Here is a 20,583-nt window from a genome sequence, read left to right as displayed (position 1 = left end):
CTCCATCCTCTTTGCATATTCAAAACTTATACTCAGATTACTTTTTAAATTTATCTTCTCCAAACCTTAAAAAATGTTTAACAGTGCATTTATACTTTATAATATATATATATGTATCTGCAGCATTATGTATATATAATTCTATATAAAGTGATATGAATATATTATGTAATACACTAATAATGCATTTTTGTATGGCAATATTTTATTATTGGAAGTGGTTTGATGGGCATTATAACATTTCACTGCTAGTGGTATCAAAACTTTCAGTCAGTTATGCCATAAACATGTTGTATAATCAAAACATTGTAGTTCCTAGACTTCAGAGGTTTGGTGGTTGTGTGTGTGTGTGTGGTTTATCTTAGTTATTTTTTATAGCCACCACACCATTAAATTAAAAGATTTTTCTCTTTAAAAAGAGGTGACTTGTTACTTTGTCCTAAAAGTTAATACACCCACATTTTCTTAAAATATTCTGTAATCCTGTGCCGTTTAACTTTAAATCTCTTAAATCTATTTTTCTGTTGATTGTGTTCATTTTCCCTGATTTCCTTTCAGTTCCTGTGTCTTTTGCTTCTATGAAGTCCATGTTACTAGCTCACTGTTCTTGGGCCCATGAGCCCCACAGCCGGTGTGGGGCCAGGAGTAATGATGATGGATCAAGACCTGCCGGCGCTGCAGCTGCCGGTGAGACCGGGAGGCTGCGCCGTGAACGCTGCTCGTTTTAAACGTTGGGCAGGAGCTGCAGAGCCACCAGTTCTCTCTCCGCTCTTCTCAAATCCCTCACAATTAACTTGAAGCCAATTAAGTCCAAAAATAACTTGGATTATTCATTATGTGCTAATGTAGTATCATTAATAGCACATTTTTATAAGTAAACTTATTTGTCTAAGGAATAGAGCTAAATGTGTTGAACTCTGAGAAAAGATGACAAATTGTCTAGTTACCTGTTCTGTTGAAGATGAAACATTTTAAGGATCTGTGCAAATATTAATACAGTTTCAAATATCCTGGGTGGAAGGGGAGAGATCAGGTAACTCTTCTAACTCGTATGTTCGGTGGTGTGTGTAATAGAAATATTTGGTTAAATATTAGAAAGGCTCTTGCCTAATTAGGTCGATTTGTACTAAATGGTTTGCCAGGTTGAGTCTGCAATCATGTGGTTGAAGTTATTTTCAGGTCAACATTTGGGGTTCTGCTTTAGAGATAAGAATTTGCTAATTGAGTATTTGTACTACCAAGATATACAAGAGCAGGATTTAGAAAGTACTGTGTGCTTCGGAAATAATCACTCAAGTCAAGAGTTGCTCTTTTAATAACAAACCTCTGACCTAGTCTGCTGATATCTTTTCTAAGTATGAATAAGTTCTTCTACCACTGATTGAAACAATTCAGTGCCTTAGCAATGGCCAGTGAAGTGGTTTTCAAACTGACATCCCGTGGACCCACCAGTACCTTTGAAGTTGGCTGCTTCCTTGAGTCCTCCCCTACGGTTAGGGGTTTAGTATCCCTGGAATGGGGCCGAGTCTTTCTTAAGCACACTGAAATCAACTGAACTTCACAAAAGGTACTCTGAGACAGAGATTCATCTGTCTCACAAGTGTTGGGCTAGTTATGCAATCTCAAACACCTGCTGCCCGTTCTGTGTGTAATCTGAAATCATCAAGTGAAATTAAGTGTGAGAGACAGTCTTGATGAGATGGCAGGCATCAATCATTTCCAGATTTTTGACACATACTTTTTATTCCTCCTTTGTGCAGAGAATTAGCACCGTGCTGTGAATCTTTATCAGTTCAATCCTTGGCAGTTGGCACTGTCATAAGCAGCAGATGGGTGGCTTTAACTTTTAAAATTGTAAAGGCTGTTTGGATACAGTACTCTCCATTACCCAAACATTCCCCTGAGGCATCCAGAGAGAGGAGCGATGGCTGCAGCCAGGAAATACACTGAAACTGGCACTGAGAGTTTGTGAAGACATATTTCCAGAAAATTAAAAAAAAATTGTTGGAGATAGGGTAGTAAGAACATTTTATATTTTAAAAAAGTTTTGATGTATATTTCTTTTTTTAAAGAGAACATCAAATTAGATATTAGGAGAAGGTATAATCAGGCTTCAAAGCTTATTTTGAATACACCTAATTCTCTGGTTGCTACCCAGGCATCTCACAATGGGGACTGCCAGCCCATTGCTGTCACTGCCCTTGCTTGGCTCCTGTTGGCATCTTACAATCACTGTGTGAGACAGTAACTCTGCTCAGGGAACGCCAAGACGTGTGTTGAATTGCTGTCCTTCCTTGAATCCAGTTGCCCTCTAGGGTGACCAGCTCGTTACAGATTACCTAGGGCTTCTCGGTTTTAGCACTCAGCGTTCATGTCCCAGACCCCCCAGGCCCGGCTCACTCAAGTCACACTCGCATTAAGTTTCTCAGTTGTGCCTCTTTCTCCGTCTGAAGGAGTGGCAAGTCGGCTAGATGCCAGCGTGGGCTTCAAGCTCTGCTGGAGCGGGGGGGGGGGGGGGAGGTTTAATCTAAACCACCAGCGGGTTGTATAGTAGATGAGAACACTGTGAGGAAATCACTATATACTACGTTTATTCAATTTTAAAAGTTATCTTGCTTTAAATAATTCAGTCTCACTCTGAGATTGTATATTTTCTTCTTTGTGGGTATGAACATCTATTTTTAAATTATATATATATATTTTGATAAAAGCTGGTAATATATTACTCCTATTTATGGTTTTTTTTAAATTTAATTTGTCTCTGAAATTCGAATGTTCACAAATGACTGTTGTATGACATGTAATTGGGGGAATGTGAAAACGCCATCTGATGTGTTCTCCTGAGGACTAAAATGTTAAATGTTTAATGTATCTTTTACTGTGAATGAATGTGCAGATTCTGTTCATTCCTTCAGCTGACATTTGACGACTGCCGACCATGGGTGGTGCTTGTAGAGGCTCTGTACGCGTTAGGAAGCGGGCGCCTGAGGGAACTGCGCGGAGGGGGACACCTGCTCGCTGGGGCGCTGTCCTGGAAGAGCGGGGCCTGCAGCAAGGCTGTGCCCTGCGGCCCTGTGACAGCCTTCTTCCATTTGACCCGCCAAGACACTTAAGCTCTTAAAAGACGAGTGTCTACGATTTTGCTCACCTTTTCCTCGGTGCTGACTTGTGGGCCGCCAACTCTCAGCTCTTGCTGTCGGGGGGCGGAGCTGGGTAGGGAGGAAAGAGCGCTGGAATTGGAGTCGGAAGATCTGGCGAGTGAGCGCCTAGTCACGACTCATCTTCTCGGTAATGACGAGGACCTACCTGCAGGGGTGCTGAGCTCTGCGGTGTGTCGTACGTAACAGGCAGAGCGCTGTGATGTTTTAGCCTCTCACAAGAAGGGTGAGAACTGCCCTCTACCCCCACCACCAAACACTTGTTCTAACGTATTAAATGTATTTTTCTTCAGAAGTATTTTTAATGTGACATTTTAGTTGCATTATTTTTTGTAAGAAGAGAATAGTTCAGAAAGGGAAGATTTGGGGTAACAATTCACTCGTCCTTTTACTTCAAGAGCATGCCAATCTCTCTCTGCTTAAAACTGAATAAAAAGGAAAAAAAAAACTGTAGTAACAGGGCTCACTGTTTCTTTAAACTAGAGAAGTGAGCTCCCTGAGTATTGTCTCAAGATAACCGATAGGGAGGTTAGTGAAGTTTCGGCTACTGATTTTTCAAATAGCAACATGCAAAGCCCTACACGGTAGACTATTTAGAGATCTAAGTTTAGCAAGAAAAAATCTCAGAGGAATCATAGTCAGAAAGCAGCAGCATCTCATCGGCACAAGGCCTTCGCGGAGCTCTGCGTCTGACGGGGGAGGACTGGTGGCGGCGCGGGCACGGGAAGAAAGCGGCAGGGCGCGCCGGGCAGGGGCGCGTCCCGGCGGCGGCGGCGGCGGAAGGTCGCACACCGGTCCCCGCCCAACCGCGCCGCGTGTCGAGGGACGCCGTTCACACAGTGGACTTCACAGATTCGTGTGTTTATTGTGACATAAAGTAGACACGTACCTTGATCTACTAAAATCAGTTTCACAACATTTTTCGAACACATGGATATCCAGTTTTTCACAAAGGGCCATATGGGCTAGTGGTGGCCAGGGTTTACTCTATGATCGGCAAATATAAGGGAGCAGGGACCTGCAGAGATAATTTATAGGAGTCCTAAAGGAAAGAAAATTGAGGCGATAGCAAAGGACAAAAGATACAGGCTTGAATGCCCGGAGCTCAGGAAGGTAACCGTGCGGAGCAGCCAGGCAGAATGCCGGAAACGCGGCCCTGCTCTGCGCACCGCGCCTGCAGCGCTTTTCGCCTGCGGAAGTCGTCTCCGTTAACGCGAAGCCGTTAAACCCACCTGAAAGGATCACTCCTGCTTGTCTCTAGCTGACTTTGCCTTATAAAAATGCAATCCCAAAACTGCTAGGTCTTTCAGTTTTTCAAGTTGGATTTTTACGTGAAATCTTTGATTTTTGGAAAGGTGGCTGATTTTTTTAAATGCAAAATGTTAGCCAAAGAAACCACATCTCTGGTTAATCTGGCCTGGGCTTCACGAGCATCTGTGACTTTAAAAATCGGACTGCAGGATTTTGAGGTAGGCAGGGGTGGAGGTGACACTTTGCTAACAAACGTCAGAAGACTGGCACAGTGATATTTGGATGTAGGAACTCAGTCAGTATTAACTGAATAAGCAAATGTCTGAACGTTTACTGCTAAAAAATTGTTTAGCTTTTGACCTAATTTGTTGACAATGTCTTTTCAAAAACGTCAGGGGAAACTCCAAGGGGAGTGTTTATTCTAGACCGAGTGCAGTGTTAGAAACAATGACCCCGTCATTATGACATCTCAGCCGCTGCGAAAGGAAATGCCATGACAACCAGATACATACTGTGGCTCCCACGGACAAGTTCAGAGAAAAGGCAGAGCCCAGATACGGTAAAGGAATTTGATGCAAGGTTCTGGAAGAAAGAATTCTGTCTATTTACCCACATGTGATACTATTAGGGGAGAAAAGTGACATGATATCTAACAAAGCCAACTTAGATGCTGCCTCCTGAGTTCACGTTTTGAAAGGAAGTGCAAATGCTGAAGGAGATGGAAAGTAGCTAAGGACAAGTATAAAGAAAGACAGGAAGCTATAAAAATATTTTCACAGAGCTGAAGCAGAAAATAAGCTATGGTTTATGTTGCTTATAGCATGTATGGATAAATGAACAAAAGAGGGACTGAATGGATGCTGAAGTGATGTAGCAACCACGTTTTATTGTTCTTTGCACTTCTCATGAACCCTGAAAAGAAAGTTAGGTCCACTATTTGGGATTGATGGCATCATGTTAATGGATAGTTAAGAAAAACAGTGCTATTCAACTGTTTTTGTTTCTATTACTTCTATAAGAATAAATAATTAAATTGAAGTTAAACATTTCAGAGGTGACAGACTTAATTAAACTAAGGAGATAGTAAAAGACTATTTAGCTGCTTGCAATAATAGGTGACTTTTATACTGAGTACCAACAGTATGTCAGAAACTAAGTTGTTTTACAAATATGATCCCATTTATTTTTCACAATAAATGTATGCTATAATTACTGTAATTAATCCCATTTTATAGTTAGAGAAATTGAAAACTAAGGAGGTCTGAGACTTGTCCCTTGTTCATGTGGCTAGTAAGTAGTGAAGCCGGAATTCCAACCTGTCTTCAGAGCCTACATGTTTCATTGATAAGTTACTATACTGCCCCCCAAGGAGCTCAGATCTATAGGTACGAATTGTTTACACAGCAGGGTCTTGAGAGAATTGCTGAAGAAGGGACAGGGCACTTCTGTCTGTCATCTGTGATGATCCAGATGTTGAGAAGAATGGTGGAAGGCTGCACATGAATGAATGCTGTTTCTGTTTTCGCAGACACTGTCAACTGGTGAATTTGTCACTGAGGCCTGGCAAACTGTAGAACTGGTACAGAAATGGTTTTTGAGTGCTGAGAGGGGTAGTGATGATCAATAGAAAGATTGATTGATTGTCTAATAATAATTTGGATGTTGACATTCTAAATTTAAATGCTAAAAGAGTGATGAAGGAAAGCCTGAAATTATGTATCTGGGCTTAACTGTTTAACTGTCTATTGATGTGTTGTGAGTAAGTGAAGACCCGTGAACCAGAACATCACCCTGGGGACCAGTCAACCCTGTCCTGCAGTCACTCCTCTACCTACCACCTGGCTTTGTGGCTTTAGGTAAATGTTGAAGCCCTTCACAACCCAGGTTCTTTATGTGACAAGCAGTATTAAAACCCCTTGGACTGTCCAGATGAGAGAGTGGCTCACAGCCACTTACCCTTTTTTGTGTCTCTCACAGAACAAAAGTGTTAGGGGGTTTGTAGCTCCTGGAACGACTTCACTTAAATACAGCCGCACAGCTGAACTAGAGGGAAGTCTCTAGTTGTTTAGCTCTTCTTTCCAACTTGCCATATGCTTGTATGAAAATACTGAAAGAGTGCATAACAGACCTGACTTTGAGACCGGAGGAACAAGCGAACTCCGGGGTAACATCCTCAGTATTTAGAATTCAGATGAACCTTTGCAGTAGAAATTATGGGCCCAAACAATAGGTTGATATGTAGCAGGGGCAATTATGAAGCTATTTATTTTACAAAAAGCTATTGCACTAGGATGGGATAAAGCCATTTTATATATACAGAAACATTGCCACCATCCATTCAGATCTGGACTCTGCAATTTCAAAGGCTAGTTTCTCTAGGCCTAGGGCACAGTAATTGTTCCGTTAATGCTCTGAATCACTTTGAAGGAAAGGTGGAAGGGACTATGTGCATAAAACAAGCAGTGCTTCTCTCATGTTCTAGAGGGTCTAGGTTAAGGACAGCTGTGTTTTCATGTGGGATCAGCCAGGGCATTGCAGCATGCTCAGCATCCCTGGCCCTGCCCACTAAAATGGCACTGTCCGTCCCCAGTGATTGTGGCAACCCAAAGGACCCACAGGTGTCTCCATTCCATTCAGAAACTTGAGGGCAGAAGCTGAATCCTCCCGGACACCATTTCATTATGCTTCTTAATGTTTTCTTGGCCCCACACACCAATCAGAAAGGAGATATGGCCTAAGAGATGACGCCTTATGCTTGACATAAAGTATTTCCAAAATTATAACTCTCCCATCTTTCAATAAAAAGCTCCCATTCCCATTGTACACCCTCAGAGTTTCAAGGAAACCATCATTGGAGCCCTAAAAATTTTAAGCAATTTTCAGTAAGTCTTCTTTCTTGGATTTTGTGAACTCTGAAGAAAATTATTCATTCCTGTTTAAAAAAAAAAACTTCTCATCATAAAAAAGAAAGAACTTGTGTATGCTGCAGGATTAAGTGATTGATGTGCTAAGTAACACTGAGTGAATGGAAAATCACTAGTCAGAATGTAACTCATACCTCATATACTTTTCTCTTCTGATCAATATTCAGCTTATAAATGGCCCTGATTTTCCATGTTCAGAGGAAAAAGAAGGAAACAAAGCATAAAGGTTAGAATGGAAGGGCAGTGTTTCATGGCAGATGACTATAATTTAAGTCCTGTGTCTTGTTAGATCATAAAAGACTAGAATACTTTAACTGTGGAAAGATTATTTATGGCAGAGAATTAACATACATAAGAGAAATGCAAGAAAAAGTGTGTGAGGATGGGATAGAGTTAGAGGAAAATTTTCATGTAGTATTATTCTTAAAAAGTATAAAAATTGTGTAGTCAAGTGCTTTCTAACCACTCCTCCTCTCTTTACTTGGGATTGTATTTGTCATCAGCCACTGTCCTCATGAAACCAAAGCAGTGATCCAGTCACTGAGCATTTGTAGGAAACTGCTTCAGTCTATGCTAATGTGATTTTCTCCCCAATTCAGTGAGTAAGTGTTGTGACAAACATGTGGCCAGGTAGCCTTTCCATTTCTGAGGTTGGTTATTAATCTATTTTAAGATACTTGGGCAATTAAGAGGAATATTACTGATTTATAGCAGGCCCAGTGTTTAACAGGTTTTGTTTGATTTCTGTGGGCAAAAGAGAACTTTTTTAAAAGGGAGATATTTCTAATCTCTTGAAATATTAGTGCCAGAGACTGCAGGCAAAAACAATTCTCAAAAGCTCTCTAGGAGGTAGCTTTATATGTGATTATAGCTCATCTAATATCATGCAAATATTAAAGAGGTTTAAAACTTCTAAAATCATTGGTATTTTTCCGTCCTCAGGCAATTGATAAAAAGCAGAAACATATTGCTTTAGGATAAGCCTTTAGGTAAATGTATCATACAAAACATTACATAAAAATACTGCACGACTTAATTTTATCTGACTCGAAATCCCTGGGAACATTTGAATATTGTTTTTTTTAATTCTTTCTATGTTATGGTTCATATATTTCAGTTGTCTTCTTTTACAACTGTAATTTTTTACCCTAACTTGGCATAACCTCAGCAGTACTGCAATTCGGGTGACATAAGCATTGCTTCTCAGCCCCAGCCTCTCCCACTAACCTTCATTCAGAGCATTCGGCTGTGCGGCTGTGCTCTGGAATTGCAAATTGTTCATCCTGTAATGAGGGACTTTGACTTCCTGTTGTCGGTGGTCTCTGATTTGATGGTTTATATTTCACTGAGCTCCAGTCACAAGTAGACGTAATTGGTTTATGCATGTACCTTACTTCTATCGTTGTGAACGTTTGAAAATATCTCCATAGATTTAGTGTCTCTGAGAATAAGATTTTTCAACTGTTTTAAAATATGCACAGTTTAAGTTTGACTTACTCTTTTCAAATGTAAACCTTTTCCTAAAAGTATATTTTAAAATGCAGTAAGGTCAATTCTAAAGGACTGAAGGCTATAGAATAACTTTCAAAATAATCAACTTGTTGAATAAAGAAATAAGCAATTTCCTTGATTTCTTCAAAATATCCTTTTGTTCTTTAAAAATAGCTACTAACACTTACAGGTGTTCAGAATGAATACAAAAATCAGAAAAGTCAGTGTTTCAGCCTGGCTGACTTGTCGAGCTTACCTCACAGAGAAGCTGCAGGATTGTGCAGCTGTCTCAGTTCGTGGGTATCACCAGGAGCATCCTATGTCCCCAGAGGGGCTGCAGAGGGGGCCTTGAAATCCAGTTGGAGGTATTGGTTGACCCTGGAACATAGAAAAGAGAAGAAGGGAGTAGGGTTCCTGAGCAGGTCCCTTGAGATGAGGTCACTTGTGAGCCATTGCCATTTTTATAGTAAATTGAGGCTATTCCCCCCGAGATGAGTTGGAAAATGGTACAGTTTTTAATCTTACCTTGGACTAAGGAAAGAGATGCAGGGAAATGTAGACAGTCCATAGCCTAGAGCCCTTAATTAGGAAAGTATTTGGCAACCCTAAATCCCAGAATAGATAACTTGTGTTAACCAGACAAACAGTGTCAGAGAAGAAAAGCTGTTTGTCTGGATTTCTTTACATTCAAGGAGCTTAAATTGAGAGCCTAAACTTTTTCAGTAGCTCCAGCATGAAGGCTGTACCTGACCCATCATTCACCTGTTACCAATAAAGTTTTAAACACAACATTTACTTCTGAAATCAGTCATTTACTTTTAAAATAATGTTAATTGTTAATCCTTCTGTGTATAAGGATAAAATTTTTCCAAATTACAATATCCCAGTCTGCTTAGATTTGCATGCTAATTTTGTTTCTAATATTAAACTACTGGGGAATCACCCAGTGGACTTAAAAACCAGTATTGAATTTTGTTTGTTTTTACATTAGGTGCAAAGAATTGAATTAATCATACTTAGCTCACAGCACAGTATTGTCGTTGGTTCATGCCAGGTATTTTTCTTGTTTTGTTACTTGTCCCATCATCCCAGATCCGCACTCTCATACACATATGCATGCACACACACACACATATGTTGTTGTAACCTGGTGACCATTCTAATTATGTAAAAGGGTGAGTAATTTTTATATGTATTAATTTATATGTTGCTGATGTTGGTAAAGATTTCCGTGTCCTCCTTATCAGTCCATATGTTACTACAAATGTCTTATACATAAAATTTTTTGATTAGTTGGATTTACTTTTTTTACAGACTTACTGAGGTAGAATTGACACGCATAAAGTGCATATATCTATGCACACACACGTTTAAGTTTTAACATATGTATGTTCCCAGGAAACCATCACCACAGGCAAGATGGTAAATAGATGCATCACCCCCAAAACTTCCTTGTGCCTCTTTTCAACCTCTTCTTCCACCTGCCTCTTCCTTCATCCCCAGGCAACTGCTGACCTGCTTGCTTTCTGTCACTCTAGATTAGTTTGCATTTTCATGAACTGTAAATAAATGAAAACCTTAGTCTGGGTTGTTGACCATGCACAGTTATTTTGAGATTCACTCATGTTGTTGGTGTATCATTCCTTTCTGCAGCTGAATGTATTCTATTGTGTAGATTGACTATATCCTGTTTACTCATTCACTTGTTGATGGACATTTGTTTTTATCCAGGTTTTAGCTTTTACAGTATTATAAATACTGTAAAATATTTTAAGACTATGAATATTTGTGGACAAATCATTGAATAGACTTATGCTTTCATTTATAGGAGTGTATTAGCTGAATCATGTAGTAGGTGTATGCTTAAATTTAAGAAATTCCCAGACTCTTTTCTAAAATAGTTACTATTTTATATTTTCAACAACAGTGCATGAGAGTTCCTGCTACTCCACATCCTCATAAATCTTTAGTATGATGTCTTTTTAATTTTAGCCATTCAGGTTTATAGGAGTCTCTCACTGTGGTTTTGTTTTGCATTTCCCCAATAACTAAAAATGCTGAACATCTGTTCATGTACTAATTGCCACCCATGTATCTTTTTTGGTGAAGTGTTCGCTCAAATCTTTTGCTTAATATTTTTAAATAGGTTTTTTGTTTTCTTATTATTGAGTTTTGAGAATTCTTATATATTCTGGATACAAGTCATATATCAAATATATGCTTTGTAAAGATATTCTCCCAAATTTGGCTTGTTTTTCATCCTCTTGACTGTGTCTTTCAAAGAACAGAAACTTTTTTTATTTTGATGACATCTAATTTATCAATTTTTTTTATGAATCTTGCTTTAAGTTTTATATCTAATAAATTTTTACCTAAAACAAAATCATAAATATTTATACTATTTGTGGAAGTATTTTTTCCGGTTTTAAGTTTTACATACAGGTGTATGATCCATTTTGAGTTCATTTTTATATATGGTGCAAGATATAGATCAGATCTCATAGTTTACAATGAATATCCAATTGTTCCAATGACATTTGTTTAAAAGACTGTCTTTTTTCTATTAAATTGCCTTTGAACATGATCAAAAATCAGTTGTCCAGATACATGTGAGTTTACTGTCATTGTGTTCCACTGGTATATTTTTCTATCTTGATGTCAATACCACATTGTCTTGATGACTGTAGCTTTATAATAAGACTTGAAGCCAAGTAGTGTTACGCCTTCAAATTTGTTCTACATTTGCAAAGTTGTTTTGGCAATTCTAGATCTTTTGCATTTCCATATGAATCTTAGCAGTAGCTTATCAATTTCTACCAAAATCCTTCTGGAATTTGATTGAGAATCTATAGATTACTTTGGGAAGTATCGACATTTTAACAGTATTGCGTCTTTCAATTCTAGAGCACAGTATATCACTCCATTTATTTAGATCATCTTTAATTTCATTTAGCAATGTTCTGTACTTTTCACTGTATAGTTCTCATAAAATGTTTGTGAAATTCTTGAGTATTTCATATTTTTGATTCTATTGTAAATGGTGCTTTTTATTTCAAACTGAGATATTCTGAATATTGACTATATAACCAGAATTCTTGCTAAATTTGCTTATTAGTTCTTGTAGCCTTTTTATTGATTCTACAGAACTTTCCATGGAGGCAATCCTGTCATTTGGGAATATAGTAGTTTTACTTTGTCCTTTCTAATCTTGATGCCTTTTATTTATTTATCTTGCCTTATAGCGCTGTGCATAACCTCCAGTACAATGTTGTATGGTAAGACCTTCATGAAGGCCTTCATCTTAGAGGGGAAACATTCAGTCTTTCATCATTAAGTACGATATTAGCTAGCAGTTTTTCAGGTTTAGAAAGTTCTCTGTAATTCCTAATTTGCTATGAGATTTTGAGGGATGGATTTGGATTTTGTCAGATGCTCTTATTTTAAATCTGTAGAGATGACCATGTGGTTTCTGTTTTTTCAGTCTATTAATATTATGAATTACATTGATTGGTTTTCTTATATAGTATCTTTGTCTTATTTTTGTATCAGAGTAATATTTAATGAAAATAATGAGTTGCAAAGTATTTTCTTGTCTTCAATTTTCTCAAGAATTTGTGTTGAATTGGTATTGTCTCTTCCTTAAATATTTGGATTCACCTGGAGTTTTCTTTGTGTGAAGTTTTTTGTTTTTTGTTTTAACTACAACTTTAGTTTCTGTAATAGAGAATGTACTCTTCAGGTTGTGTTTTTTCAATTGCTTAAGATTTAGTAGTAGTTTTTCTTTGTCCTTCAAGGAGTTTGTCTATTTCATCTAAGTTGATAAATTTATGGGTATAAAGTAGTTCATAATATTCTATTATTATCCTTTTAATATCTGTAGAATCTGCTGCTGTATCAGTCTCATGTTTTTAATATTGATAATTTGTGTCTTCTCTCTTTGTTCCTGATCAATCTTATAAGACATATATAAATTTATTGATTTTCTCAAAGAGCAAGCTTCTGGTTTCATTGACTCTCCTCTATTGTTTTTCTGGTTTCTCAATCATAGATTTTTTTTTTTTTGCTCTGCTCTTTGTTTACTTTTTTCTACTTGCTTTGCTTTTCATTTGCTGTATATTTGCTAGTTTTTTTACAGTGGAACCTGAACTCATTGATTTAATTAAAACTTCTCATCTTTTCTGTATGGGAGTTTAGTCCCATACTTTTTTCTTTTTATACTGCCTTAGCTGCATCCTACAAATTTTGATATGTTATGTCTTCATTTTCATTCATTTCAAAATTTCCCTTTTGATTTCTTCTTTCACTATGGGTTGTTTAAAAGTATTATTCAGTTTCCTGATATTTCTCAATATATGTTTATTTCTCTTGAGTAATACAGAGAAATGCTGACCTGTTTTGCAAAGTGTTTATACAATTCTACATTCCCAGTTAGTAGTATGTCTTGGCCAACTCTCTGTATAGTCAGTCTTCATTTTTAGCAGTTCTAATAAGTATGTAGTGGTGTCTCATGGTTTTAGTTTGCATTTTCTCAGTGGTTAATGATGGTGCACATATTTTCATGTACCAATTTGCCATCTATATATTTTCTTTGCTGAAATATCTTTTAAAATGTTTTGCACACATTTTCATTCTCTTAATGACATCTTTCAAAGAGAAGAACCTTAATTTTTAATTGAATTAAATTATGTTTGTTCTTTTATGGATAATACTTTTGATGTCATATCTTTGAACTATTATCTATCCCAAGGTTACAAAGAATTTCTTGTATAATTTGCCTTTAGATATTTTATTGTTTTACATATTACATTGAGGACTAAGATTCATTTTGAATTAATTTTTGTATATGATGCTTTGTATCTATTAAAGCTTGATTGGTGTTTTTTGTTTGTTTGCATATAGATATCCAATTGTTCTAGCACCATTTGTAGAAAAGACCATTTTTTTCTCCGCATAATTACTGTTGCACCTTTGTCTGAAATCTACTGCCTATGTATGTGTGGATCTCTATTCTATGCCACTGATAAATTTCTGTGACACATAGTGAGCCCTAGGGTTGCTGCGTCATAGGATGCCTGTATGTTTAATTTCTCTAAGTACGGCCACTGTCATTATTAATATAATTTTTATAGTTAAGCTACCAGAAGTACAGTCTATATTTATTTTTCTATTGCTTTGTATGAGAATAGTTTATTTGTTTTACCTCAAAACAAACAAAAAGCTTCTCCATTTGTAGGTGTCTTATAATGTGGGATAGAATTATCGTAATTTTTCATAAAGGAACCAATTTGCTCCCATGTACCATTATCTCTTAAAGATGTCCAATATAAGCCACATTCTTTTTTGTTTTAACATTTTCTATTGATTTATAATCATTTTACAATGTTGTGTCAAATTCCAGTGTAGAGCACAATTTTTCAGTTATACATGAACGTATATATATATATATTCATTGCCATGTTTTTTCTCTGTGAGCTACCATAAGATCTTGTGCATATTTCCCTGTGATTTACAGTATAATCTTGTTTATCTATTCTACAATTTTGAAATCCCATCTATCCCTTCCCACCCTCCGCCCCCTTAGCAACCACCAATTTGTATTCCATGTCTATGAGTCTGTTTCTGTTTTGTATTTATGCTTTGTTTGTTTGTTTTTGTTTTGTTCTGTTTTTAGGTTCCACATATAAGCGATCTCATATGGTATTTTTCTTTCTCTTTCTGGCTTACTTCACTTAGAATGACATGCTCCATGAGCATCCGTGTTGCTGCAAATGGCGCTACGTTGTCGGGTTTTATGGCTGAGTAGTATTCCATTGTATAAATATACCACATCTTCTTTATCCAGTCATCCGTTGTCTCCATGTCTTGGCTATTGTAAATAGTGCTGCTATGAACATTGGGGTGCAGGTGTCATCCTGAAGTAGGGTTCCTTCTGGATACAAGCCCAGGAGTGGGATTCCTGGGTCATATGGTAAGTCTATTCCTAGTCTTTTGAGGAATCTCCACACTGTTTTCCACAGTGGCTGCACCAAACTGCATTCCCACCAGCAGTGTAGGAGGGTTCCCCTTTCTCCACAGCCTCTCCAGCATTTGTTGTTTGTGGACTTTTGAATGATGGCCGTTCTGACTGATGTGAGGTGATACCTCATTGTAGTTTTGATTTGCATTTCTCTGATAATTAGTGATATTGAGCATTTTTTCTTGTGCCTGTTGATCATTTGTATGTCTTCCTTGGAGAATTGCTTGTTTAGGTCTTTTGCCCATTTTTGGATTGGGTTGTTTGGTTGTTTCTTATTAAGTCATATGAGCAGATTCTTTGTAATATGTCACATGGTATGGAATAGCTCTTTCTAAGTAGTCACTATTTTTGAGATAAAAGAGATGAAGTGTCTATCTGTTGTCCCATAGGACTGGTAAATACAAAAGCGTATTTTTTTTTCTTAGTAAAAATCCTTTTGAGGACATTAGAACATGATTTTAAACACTTTCAGGTGTTTTAAGATTTTTAGTACATTTGAACTGAAATGTACAGTGATTTGCTCCATGGATATTATAAAATAACTAAAAAATATATAAGGGAAAAGTTAGTATTTAATAAATACCTACTGATATATTAGGCACTGTGATAGGGTCTTTATATGAATTAACTCACTTAATTTCCATGCAACATCCATTTTACAGAATGAGGAAATCAACCATCAGAGAGATTAAGTGATACCAAAAGCCAGACAGCTAGAGAATGGTGGAGTTTGGGGACTAACAAAACCATCCTTACACTTTTGAATTCTGGACATTTCCTGTCCTCCTTTTCCCAATAGCCAGCTTTTGTGGGATAGTCTGTTACACTCGTTTATGTTGATTATATTTATTTTCATGAATAATTCATAGAACAAAGCTAAAATAAATAAAATGAAACCAGTTGGATTTAATAGATTATTTTGTGAATAAATGAAATCTATTCCTTGTTATTAAAATGAAAATCATTAGAAATTGAAAATAACCTACAACCTACTTGTCATAACTGACAACCTAAGTGGTGAATATTTAAATTACTTGACAAAGAAACATGCTGATAAGGGTGAATGATTGTGTATGTTCAATGTAATATCACATAATTGTCTTAATTTACCATACTTTGCATTAGGTCAGTGTACTCATGATTTAGACTGGCTCCTAAAAGCTAATTGTTGAACCATCCTAAGCCTGTTTTCATCTGAGATAATGTATTTTCCTCACTGAATTGTTGTGACAATTTAATGAAATAATATATGTTAAGCACTTACATGGTGCCTGGCACATAATAAGATTTTACTGGGGAAAATATTAAGTGATTTGGTTACCTGCTGTTGCATAAGTAACCATCTCAAGAGTTAAAAATGTTAAAATGACTATATTAGTTTGCTCATGATTTTGTGCATCAGGGATTTAGACTTAACTGGGTGGTCGTCTTTGATCAACTGGGACAACCTAGGCTGGAGAATTCACTTCTAAGACAGACTCATTCATCCTTATTTTCCATGACAGTTACTCTCAACCTTTGTTGTGAGTTAATGTCACAGATGCCTGGGCTCCACCCCAGAGATTCTGATCTAGTTGCTCAAGAGCAGTATCGGGCATTTATATGTTTAAGCTCCCTGGGTGATTCTAATGTACAGTTCTAATGTAGAACTACTTTACTAAGAGTTAAGTTTTAATTTAATTTTAAAATAAATGTTTTTCTTTTTTTGTATATAAGAACACACTTATTTAAAAAACATTAGAATTCAGTGATTCAATCAGTAGCTATTTTTTAGCTATCTATCATGAGGAGTACGTAAAGAGTAAAGTAAAACTTACTCATGAAATCCTCTGAGAGACAGCCACTGCAGACCTTTTGGCGTATTTCCTTCCAGTCTTTCTTTCTTGTATCACTTAGCACTTATTGCTATGTTAGTGTCCCAAGTTTTTAGGTATCCGTTGAAAGTGAGATTTCTTTTCCTGCCACCTGGTATTTCATAGTCTCACTGCTTTGTGAAATACTTGGTTATTTCCTCTCTGTTTGGATTTTAAAGTTTCATTTTTGATTTTTCAGTACTAAATGCCATTAAAAAGTCACCTATTTGAGTTTTTTATTAGTTTTTGCATTTATAAATATTTCTTTGGTCTGCTGGAACTGTTGCTATGTTTATAAAATTTAAGTTTCAAATATTCACAATTAGGCCAATAAGCATGTGAGAGGATACTCAATGTCACCATTCATTAAGGAAATGCAAATGAAAACCACCATGAATTACCCCTTCACATCCACTAGAACGGCTGTTACCAAAAACAGAACAAAATAAAACAAGCAACAGGAAATAACAAGTGTTGGTGAGGATGTGGAGAAGTTGAAACTCCTGGGCATTGCTGGAGGGCTTGTGAAATGGTGTAGCCACTGTGTAAAATGGCATGGTGGTTCCTCAAAAAATTAAACAGAAAATGACTATATATGATCTAACAATTGCACTTCTAGGTCTATACTCGAAAGACTCGAAAGACTCGAAAGCAGAGACTTGAACAGATATTTGTGCACCAGTGTTCATAGCAGCATTATTCATAGTAGCCAAAAGGTGGGAACAATCCAGGTGTCCGTGAATGAATAAACAGAATGTATTTATACTGTAAGTTATATTTCAACTTTAAAACATTTTTCTCTGGTAGAGAAAAAAACAAAATAAAGTTTTGACATGTTCTATAACCTGGATGAACTTTGAAGATACTATGCTAAGTGAAATAAGCCAGTTACCAAAGAACAAATACTATGATTCCACTTATGCGAAGTGCCTAGAATCGTCAAATACACAGAGACAGGAAGTAGACGGTGGTTACCAGTGGCTGGGTGAGGGGGAAATGAGGAGGGGAAATAGTGCTGAATGGATACGAAGTTTCAGTTTAGGAAGATGAAGAATTTCTGGAGGTGGATGGTGATGATGACTGCATTACAATGTGAATGTACTTAATGTTGCTGAACTGTACACCTAAAAATGATTGAAATGGTAAATTTCATGTTACAGGTACTTTAAATATATAGATGTGGACTAGACGACCTTTTACTGTCTATATAATTTTAAGAAATGACTGTTTATAGTAAAAATGATAGTTGGCATCTCTGATGTCTTAGCATGTCCTTCTGTTTTTAAGCATTTCAGAAAAAGAAAAAAAACCTGCCTTCTACTTCTGTAGAAGTCAAATATCAAAGTATGTTAGCTACCCTTATTTGTGAGTAATGAGTTCTGGTAGAGAAAAAATAATAATTCTGGTATCAATGTCTCTGTTAATTAATAATTTTCATGTCCAAGACTGTTGTATAGGGTTGTCAGATAAAACACAAGATACTCAGTTAAATTTGAATTACAGATGAACAACAAATCTGAAATTCAAAGTTAATGAGTGCCTTGTGTTTTGTTTGCCAAATCTGGCAACCCTACTCTTGGTGCTTGCTCGTAAGTCATAATCATAGTAACTTGTCTCAGGTACTTTAAACTGCTGCCTTAAACCTTCTGAATCATTAGCTGTGTTTACTGAATTAATGGAATAAGAAATTCCTACAGACTGTTCACGCGTTGCCTAGCTAAATTAAGCCACTTTACAAACTAATTTTTAGTTTTGAAAAACTGTAATGCAGTCAGATCAACTTCCATTTTTGGCACGTGGGAAATACAAGATTTTAGTTCAAAGAAACACTGTTTTCTATTCACATTTATCTTTTATTCACTCTTGGTGTCAGTGTGCTCTGTCTTGTAAAGTAGAAGTGATAACGGCTTGTAAGGTGCAAACCATGACAAAGGAGAACAATTACAAAGATTGTGTTTGTTTGATTCTTTCTAAGGAAAAAAAAAGGGGGTATAAAAGGGATTCTTTTTAAACAGATAAAGTCTTAAACTTTAAAGCCTACAAAAAGCATTTTAAAATATCACTGTATTCTGATATCAATCTTAGAAGATTACCACAGTAAAACTTGGAGATCTGCTGTGAAGATGGCATAAGGATTTGGTGTCAGAAAACCAAACACATAAACATAGGATGGCGAGATCTGCCTTGGCAGTATTCCACGTCAAAAGCATCTAGGGTTTCATTTGATGCCAAGTTCAGGATGAGACAACAGTGTGGCAAGACTGTAAAAATGGGCCTGTAGCCTTCCCGTGTGAATCAAAGCATTGCTGGAGGAGGTATAGTCTGGAGCAATGAGGGACACGTGGAAAGCTCCATATAACTATTTTCTGTATGAGTGAATGAATGAATGAATGAATGAATTGTTCTTTGCATTGGATAGTGAACATCTATGAGGCAATGACGGTTCTGGACAGAACCTCACTTTACTTTGTTTGTTGAAAAACTAGAGAGAGGCTGCAAGCGGACTGACAGGAAAGTGAAGGGTCTGGAGACCCAGGTTAAGGGCGGACCCTCAGGAGAATCCCTGGAGTGAGTTTTCGTGAGGCTGTGCTCACAGTTTTTAGCTACTTAGGGGTTCTCATGTAGAAATGTAATGTGTCTGTTTAAACTACTCCAGAGGGAAAACTTGGAACAGTGGGTGGAAGTTACTGCGAAGAATATCAGGAGGATAAACAATGTGGTCGTTAACCAAACACCAGTCAGATTCATGCCTCTGGTAATTTTTGGTGTAGTTGATGGGTTAGTGGAGCCCACTGGCCTCTGCCTCGTCTAACCAGGTGCTGATGTGTCGGGGAAAGAGACTGCTCTTTAGAATTCCACTTCCATCACTTCTTAGCTGTCTGACATTGTACAGTTTTCTCTCTTCATCTTCTGTTCACTCAGCTTAGAATATGGGGATAAAATGTACTTAGCAGCATTTTGAGGGAGACGAAATAAATTGTGTATGAGACCTGTCTGGCATGTAGTTGACATACTTTAGAAAGTAAGTTTCACATAAGACCTTTTTCTGTGTCTTGACTTGGGTGATAGATATTTGTTCATTTTGTCATAATCTATTGTGTTATTTTGTGTAGTTTTCTGCAGGTCCATTATGCGTAGCAGTAAAAATAATAATGAAATTTTGAAAAAAAAACTTAAACCAGAAACCACTGAGTGTGTTAGCCTTTACCTAAACAGTAAGATTTCTTTGTTAAACATTTAATTTTGCGTACCCATGTTCATAGCACCATTATTCACAATAGCCAAAAAGTGGAAGCAACCCATGTGTCCACTGATGGATAAATGGATAAACAGAATGTGATAGATATATATATATACATACACACATACGATGGCATACTATTCTGCCTTAAAAAGGAATGAAATTCTGACACATGCTACAACATGGATGAACCTGGAGGACGTTACGCTAAGTGAAATAAATCAGACACAGGACAAATACTGTATGATTCCAGCGATATGAGGTATCTAGAAAGCCCAATCATAGAAAGAGAAAGTAGAATAGTGGCTGTCAGTGCTGAGGCCAGGAGAAAATGGGGAGTTGTTGTTTAATGGGTACAGAGTTTCAGTTTTGCAAGATGAAAGGTTTCTAGAGATTGGGTGTACAACAACGTGAATATACTGAGCAATAATGAACTATATACTGAAAAGTTAATAAGATGGTCAATTTTATGTCTTTTACTGAAATTAGAAAAATTAATTTCAACTCATTTCAAAAAATCATTTTTGTTTAAACACATGAATAACTCTGTCTGATAGTATATGTCAATCAAGGGAATTTTAAGGTATACATGTGATCTCATTCACGTTAAAGAATATCCTTCAAATTGTAATTTCTTCTAGCATCTACT

The 20,583-nt window shown here is 36.9% G+C and overlaps 1 protein-coding gene and 1 long non-coding RNA gene across 5 annotated transcripts in view; one reads left to right on the top strand and one right to left on the bottom strand.

Annotated features, from left to right (window-relative positions):
• The window catches only part of LOC140697787 (uncharacterized), a 31,833-nt gene extending 28,562 nt beyond the window's left edge, over nucleotides 1-3,271 (bottom strand). The window contains exon 1 of the long non-coding RNA XR_012075117.1: nucleotides 3,149-3,271. This is a non-coding gene — a long non-coding RNA (uncharacterized lncRNA). The remainder of the gene's footprint in view (nucleotides 1-3,148) is intronic.
• The window catches only part of PRKN (parkin RBR E3 ubiquitin protein ligase), a 1,151,747-nt gene that overhangs the window by 298,426 nt on the left and 832,738 nt on the right, over nucleotides 1-20,583 (top strand). The gene's annotated exons all lie outside the window — the stretch shown is intronic.

Source organism: Vicugna pacos, chromosome 8 (genome assembly GCF_048564905.1).
Source record: "Vicugna pacos chromosome 8, VicPac4, whole genome shotgun sequence".
Lineage (NCBI taxonomy): Eukaryota > Metazoa > Chordata > Mammalia > Artiodactyla > Camelidae > Vicugna > Vicugna pacos.
Note: the sequence above shows the minus strand (reverse complement) of the source record. Positions and strands in the feature narration are given on the sequence as shown.